The 6,187-nt window shown below is 41.4% G+C and overlaps 1 pseudogene; it reads right to left on the minus strand.

Moving 5' to 3' along the window:
- Window positions 1–544: 544 nt before the first annotated feature.
- On the minus strand, window positions 545–3,198 carry LOC139479548 (uncharacterized; annotated as a pseudogene).
- Window positions 3,199–6,187: the final 2,989 nt, after the last annotated feature.

A 6,187-nucleotide genomic window follows, 5' to 3' on the forward strand; every position in this document is an offset into this window, starting at 1 on the left:
GGATAAAAAATACTTTAATATACAAAAAGGTCAGTTTTATGTACACATTAGCCACTAGGGGGCGACCAATAAGCGACAATGACGTTTTAACGGCTGTTAATGAAAGTTCATTTTCTTATGGACTGTGCTCGATACCGGGAGTTGCTTTGAGACGATCATGGTTGAAGTTTACACGCGATTCCGTCAAAAGACACTATTACATGAAGTGACAAATAAAACTGATTTAAAAGGATTAATTTTAACAAGAAGTCTATGTACACGGGAATACTGGGAATAAATGACATACTTAAATACATTTGTATTGACATGTTACTTGAGAGCATTGATGTTTTTGCATTTAAGAGTAACTTTATGTATTTAGCATGGAAAATAGCATATGCAAAATCCCGCCCTCCTAGACGGAAATGGACATTGGAAACCAACGTGATGCTACTAATTGCACAACATTGAAAGTTGTTTTCAACTAGACAGGGTTGAAGATAATAGACTTAAAGTTGTGAATTATTAACAGCAGATGCATAGGATTAGTAACATTACATTTCATTTATATCATTGGTGGAAGTTCAATTCGTTTCATTCAGGCCCAACACGTATCTGTTTACTTGATTGATAGCGCCTACACATTCTTGTTTTTCCTTTGCTTTGTCCTTGGGTGGGAAGGTACTGAATATGACATCAAATATAATGGCCATCTTTGCTATGTCAAATAGCTGGACAGTGATGTTCTGTGCTGACTTTATCATCCCGTAAACCTTTCTTTAATACTTTTCTCGCATGGTGGAAACTGTTCTATAAAGTTCTTTTGCGAGCTGCTTTCGGGTCTGTCCACCGCGCTGCCTTGCTTCTTCTATTACGTCCTGTTGAGAATTCCGTGAGTCCAGGGAGGGTTTAATGTTGATATCGCATATTCTGCATGCATCCAGATCCCAAAATCTGCTTTCTGTGATGATGTTGGAGTTCGTTGATGTTAATGACATGGCTGATGGCAATACAGTGAATGTCGTTGAGAGGGGAGATGATGACAGTGATGTTGACGACAAAGCATTGTTTAATGGAGACAGGGCAGGTAATGGAAGGACTGATATTGGTGAAGGCGGCGTGGTGTCAGAAACCATCGACTCTACTAACAGTTGTAATTCCTGGATTTCCTTTTTGAGGCTGGCGACTTCAAGCTTCAGTGTGACGATATCTGCGTCACTGGAATGGTCAGACAGTCCTGTTTTTGAGGTAGATACATGGCGTGGTGATCTTGATGTGCAAAGGGTCGTTTCAGGCGATGCAAGTGGGGAAGTTGGAGGAGACGATGCATTCGACGACTGGCTTAATGCCGGTCCTTTTCCAAGAATCACGAATTATAACGATGTGAAGAAGATTTTGTTAGGTGATACAGCATGAATGCACCGGCCACACAGGTTATAACTTAGCTACCAACCTGCTCATACCGTCGTGTCTCAGAAGTCTGGTTTATAAGAAGTCAAAGTCCTTGCCATGGAAACTCAAAAAGTAATTTCTTTAAAAATCCCAAACTATCAAAAGACACCAGTTCACCACTAGACTTATCTATGTGCCAGGTTTGGTGAAGAAATATGGTATGGTTTTCAAGATCTGCTCCGGAAACGAAATGTGACGGACGGACGGCACCCATTCCTATATCCCCACTTCCACTTCGTGGCGGGGGATTATAATCGTATGTACGTGAACAAAACGTGTGATCGCTCCCTAAATGGCTATAGAAATTACAAAATTACAGGTTACAAATATTTTAACGAGATATATCTTAAGGATACTGAACCTGAATTAAATATTTGATGCTCACACTCACATGTTTCAAATTTTTCACGTATTGTCATGTTGAAGGTCGTAACATGGATGTTAAGAAACGCATTTCCTGCTCATATTTAAAACGATTGCCATGAAGCAAAGAAAAACTGTTGATTTACATGGTGTAAAATACATTGGTATATGTATCGTTGAGGATACATTTGAGAAAATACTTAATATGATTTGCTACCTTTATCTAAACAATTGAGATGGAAATCCCAAACTAAGAATCTCCATGATTCTAATGAGTGATTCATCCTGCAGTTGTTGTTCTCCAACAGTCAGTCGGCTCAAAACTCCTTGAGACAAAACTTTGTTCTGGTCGTAGATTTCAAGGAGCAACACGGTAAGTTTTTGTTCGACTGTAGGGCTAAACCGCCTGGGTACAGGTGAACACTTCCTGCTTTCTCGGTTCCCCCGGACAGTCACTGCACTGAATGTGTCATCGTCCAGCTGACTAAGGAATGACGAAACTTCATCTTGCATGTTGCCTGTAATTGACATATCTTATCATAGTGATCCTTGTACTTGTGTTGTCACTCAAGATTTGAAGAGGTCATTTTATGACGATGTCCATTCAAGATATACACATGAATATATATACTTACTGCTTGACTGTATTTATTTTGCCATTACAAAGGATCAACATTTCAAAGTTGCGTCGCTTAAGGATCTTTTTAATCTAAGTTCTCATTTAATAATAAGTTTTAAAAAGAAGTAGAATTTATTGATAAACTTTGATGTACATAGTTATTTTTTACGAAATTGTGGTGTATAATTATTAACCTAGATTGTTTGTGGCTGTGCCCTCGAAGGGAGTTGAAGTAGCATAAAATTATTGTTCTCCTGAGAGGGTATCATGAGACCAAATCATTCAGTTTATTATTCCTACCAAGATTTTTAATAGTAGAATATTTGTAAATTTTAATGAGTGGCCAACTTGACTAAAATCACCAGCAGCTCATGTCGTGTAGCGGTGATCTCCACCAGAGCGGCTCTCAGATGATTTCGCAAATGGTCGACCTGGCAAAGTTGAAAGTGCATAACAGTCCGTAGGTGGTCGATCCTATTAGGATTGGACTCTGAGAGATCTTGCTCAATGGCTCTGGCAGAGGAGACGAGTGTAGACAGTGGTTTTAACGAACGCCGCAGTTCTGTTTCCACGAAGGCGAGTCGAAAGTCCGGCATAATGATGGTGGCGGATTGGGATGACCCGGTCATGCGATGTAGGGCCTCATCTAGGATGTGCGCACCATCAGCCACATCGAAGGAGTGGACAGGGAAATCATCGGGCCAAAAGCGAGGAGCCTTGAACGACGGCGTGAGGGACAACCTACCGAAGTCCTGGTCCAAAGCCGTAACAAGGTCTGTCAGCATTGGGTCAGGTGGTAGCGAATTCAGGTTAGACCAAATCGTAGATATATGGTCGACATCGGGGCTTGGAGAGGGAGCGACCGACGCCAAACGGTCCGCTAGCCAATCAGCTACCTTTGATAGGCCCAAGTGTGTGTCAATATCGGGAGATGGAGGATCATAATCGGGTTGAAATGATCCCTCCGATGAAGAGGAGCGAGATGAACGACGCCAACGTCAATGTATGGGTGACTTCGAGAACGGTGACGGGATCGAGAGGACTTGGAAGAGTGTCGAGAGGCAGTCGGAGGCGACGAGGTATACGACGATTGAGACTGATGAGTGCCCGAAGTAGACGGGGCCGTCAGTGGAGCAAGCATTGCAGGAGGTGCCGCTGAGGCGGGTGAAGCTTGCGCAAATAAGTCTTGCATCCAAGGCTTGCATCCATAAACGAAGCCGGGAGCACATGACCAAAAGTAGGAGGCGCCGGGGTAGTCGGAAGCACCGAGGTGGTTTGAGGCGCCGGGGTAGTCAAGGTTGTGGACGTAGATGGCGGAGGTGATAGTGAACCCGTTACGGGCGGTAAGGATGGAGGAGAACGTGAACGGTCGTTTGTCGTGCCATGGCAGGCAGACTACTTGTAAGGCATGTCAAGGTGTTGACGCACATGTTGAGTGAAGCGTTTTCGGGACACTCGTAGATAGGCGGTGAAGGAAGCTGACGACAGGGGACTGCAATATAAGAAAACAAGCGAGAACTTTACCAATTATCAATAGGATGAAAACAAAGGTAACAAACCATATGCAATAAACAAAACAGCGGACTTTTATCGTAGTAAACAACACAAGTAAGGATCATAGAAAGCTTTTAATATTTCCACAATGGATACAGATACGTCGGTTCCGTGTGACTGACAAAGCAGTTATGTGTTTTGACGTGACGTTTGCCTCATTTTATATCACAGTTTTTAACAGACAGACAATTTCAAGTCCGAGTGGGTTCCACCCTGTCTGACCATTATACTCAGTATCAGGGTGTCCCACAAGGCAGTATTTTGTCTGTAACATTATTTAGTATCAAGATAAACAGTCTGTCAAAGGTTTTGAATGATTCAGTTGATGGGTCGTTATTTGTGGACGATTTTAACATTTCGCGGTAAAAACATGAACACTATTGAGAGACAACTGCAGTTGTGTCTCAATACAATCCAGAAATGGTCGCTTGCTAACGGCTTTAAATTTTCTGAAACAAAAACTAATTGTATACACTTCTGCAGGAAATATAGACAGCAAAAGGACCCTGAACTATTTCTATCTGACACACCCATAAAGGTAGTTGAGGAGACCAAGTTCTTGGGGCTTATTTTTGACCGCCACCTGACATTCTTGCCACATATAAAATATCTCAAGGCAAAGTGCCTTATTGAAAGTCGTATCAAACTCTAAGTGGGGCGGGTATCAGACAACCCTTCTCCATTTATACAGATCTTTGATCCGCTCAAAATTAGACTACGGTTCCATCATTTATGGTGGAGCCTGTAGAAGAAACTTACAAAAACTGGATTCAATTCATCACCAGGGCTTGAGGCTCTGTCTTGGAGCTTTCAGGACCTCTCCTGTTGACAGTCTATATGTTGAGGCTGATAAGCCTTCATTAAAACATCGCCGTTTAAAACTTGCTTTATAATATATCACAACATTAAAATCAAATCCGTCCAATCCAGCCTATGATTGCATGTTTAATCCTCCTTACGAGGATTTATTCCATACAAAACCGAAGCTGGTTCCTCCACTAGGGATTAAACTAAAACCTCATGTAACAGCAGCAAATATTGACCTTGATTTTGTTGCACCATACCGTTAACTGTCTACACCTCCTTGGCAACTAGTCCACCCCGTTGTAAACCTCACACTTACTAATTTTTTAAAAATCAGATACAAATCAGTTAGTCTTTCAGCAAGAATATATCCAGTTGAGATCGAAGTACGATTCTCACCGCTCCATTTTCACTGATGGATCCAAGGATGGTGGCAAAGTTGCCAGTGCTACCATCGTTGAATCAAAACAATTTTCTTCCAGATTACCAAACAGTTGTTCTATCTTTACTGCCGAGGCCAAGGCTATTCAAACAGCTTTGGAATATATTCAGACACAAAATATCTGCAAAAACTTCATCATCCTCTCTGATTCTCTGTCATGCCTACAGGCATTAGCAAATGTCCGCTCAAATCATCCACTCATTCTTGATACTAACTGGAAGCACGGCATTTTACAGGATCTTCGTGACTTTGGTTTGAGAGGTCGTTTACCTCATTTTATATCCCAGGTTTTAACTGACAGGCAATTTCAAGTCCGTGTTGGCTCAACCCTGTCTGACCATTATAATCAGGATCAGGGTGTCCCACAAGGCAGTATTTGCCTGTCACACTATTCAGTATAAAAAAATAGTCTTTCAAAACTTCTAAGCGGTTCAGTTGATGGATCAGTTTGTGGATGATTTCAATATTTCTTGTCGGGGTAAAAACATGCATGCTATTGAGAGACAACTGCAATTATGTCTGAATAAAATACATAAATGGTCGCTTGCCAATGGCTTTAAATTTTCCAAAAATAAAACTAATTGTATACATTTCTGCAGAAAATATAGACCGCATAAGGATCAAGACCCAGAATTATTTCTATCTGGCACTCCCATCAAACTAGGTGAGGAGGCCAAGTTTCTCGGACTTATTTTTGATCGTCATCTGACATTCCTGCCACATATTATATATCTGAAAGGTCTTGACTTACTGAAAGTCGTATCAAAGACCAAATGAGGAGGGGATCAGAAAACCCTTCTCCATTTGTACAGATCACTAATTTGCTCAAAACTGGATTATGGTTCCATCATTAAGTGTGGAGCCTTTAAAAGTAATTTACAGAAATTAGATTCAATACATCATCAGGGATTGAGGCTCAGTGTTGGAGTATTCCAGAAATCTCCTGTTGTTTATTCGTGGAGGCCAATGAACCT

Source organism: Haliotis cracherodii, unplaced genomic scaffold, assembly GCF_022045235.1.
Source record: "Haliotis cracherodii isolate W230 unplaced genomic scaffold, xgHalCrac1.p SCAF_4, whole genome shotgun sequence".
In the NCBI taxonomy this organism is placed as follows: domain Eukaryota; kingdom Metazoa; phylum Mollusca; class Gastropoda; order Lepetellida; family Haliotidae; genus Haliotis; species Haliotis cracherodii.